The sequence below is a fragment of the Corvus brachyrhynchos genome, unplaced genomic scaffold (assembly GCF_000691975.1).
Source record: "Corvus brachyrhynchos isolate BGI_N302 unplaced genomic scaffold, ASM69197v1 scaffold101, whole genome shotgun sequence".
Taxonomy (NCBI): domain Eukaryota; kingdom Metazoa; phylum Chordata; class Aves; order Passeriformes; family Corvidae; genus Corvus; species Corvus brachyrhynchos.
Genome location: NW_008237239.1, coordinates 23401605 through 23402370, shown reverse-complemented (window position 1 = coordinate 23402370; position 766 = coordinate 23401605).

Genomic DNA, 766 nt, shown 5'->3' with positions numbered 1-766 from the left:
GCCTCCTGCCCTGCCTGGAAGGCAGGGATTTATTGTTAGCCAAAGCTGGAGAATCGAGAGGCTGCCTGCGCATCACTTGGGTCATAGGCCAACAGCGAACACCTACAAATGGTCCCTGGAGTCACGAAGCTCGGGGACATCATTTGAGTGAAATGCTGTTTTATGGATAAACAAACTATTTTGTGTGTCTGTGTTGGGGTTGGGGTGGAAATTTCTCTGTAACACTGATGACAATATTCTAAGCTTTCCTTATCCTAAAAGGTAAATCACTGCAGACAAAGCTTTAATTTCTTTTGCACTTCTGTTTTGAGCTTGTAACTGGAAAAGCATGTCTTGCACTGTTCAGTCTTTCTGGTCACTTTAACCACCTCAGAGTTGCGTACAGTGATTATTCCCCCCACCCCCCATCTGTATATTTTTGGAATCTTATACAAATACCATTGTCTTTGGTTTTGTTTTAATGTACTAAACTGTGTAGCTTTATAATTTGACTTACGTTTCCTTTTTTTAACCAGCTGCTGCTTTGTCTTTAGGTGGTTCTGAATTCAACTTGGTATGGCACTGAAAATGCAAATGCTGCATTTGTAGCTGTTCACAATCTTGATATTGCTACTGTGGGTTAAAGTGCAAGTTCATTTTGTATGGCTGTCAGCATAACCTAGTGGCTGTATTTAAAGCACCAAACAAATCAGAAGTTGTCTGGTCAGATATTATATAATTGTGGAAAGCTGACATTTTTCCTGAAACTTCAGCTACAATTTTTACT